Source organism: Eimeria mitis, genomic scaffold (assembly GCF_000499745.2).
Source record: "Eimeria mitis Houghton genomic scaffold, Emh_scaff4620, whole genome shotgun sequence".
NCBI classification, from domain to species: domain Eukaryota; phylum Apicomplexa; class Conoidasida; order Eucoccidiorida; family Eimeriidae; genus Eimeria; species Eimeria mitis.
Window position 1 is genome coordinate 3,482 of NW_013572928.1, and position 224 is coordinate 3,705.

The 224-nt window shown below is 34.4% G+C and overlaps 1 protein-coding gene across 1 annotated transcript in view; it reads left to right on the plus strand.

The window, feature by feature from the left end:
• EMH_0076620 (prolyl-tRNA synthetase, putative) overlaps positions 1-224 on the plus strand; it is a gene marked incomplete at both ends in the record, with an annotated part of 4,335 nt that overhangs the window by 3,239 nt on the left and 872 nt on the right. The window lies entirely within an intron of this gene.

The window sequence follows — 224 nt, forward strand, 5'->3', positions numbered from 1 at the left end:
TATTTTGATTGTTTCTGTTGGTTCTTTTTCTTCTCTTGTATCTGGATCCCTCAATTCGTCGCTTTGTTTCGCCAGGACGGCTCTATTATTTTTTGCGTTATAGAGTTGAAAGTGTGTGTATAATGTGTATTTTTTTCTTTTTTCTTTTTTATTATGTTGAGTTGCATTTGGTTCTGTTTTTTTTTTTCGTGTGTTGGGGTGTATGTACAGACAAACTACACGCC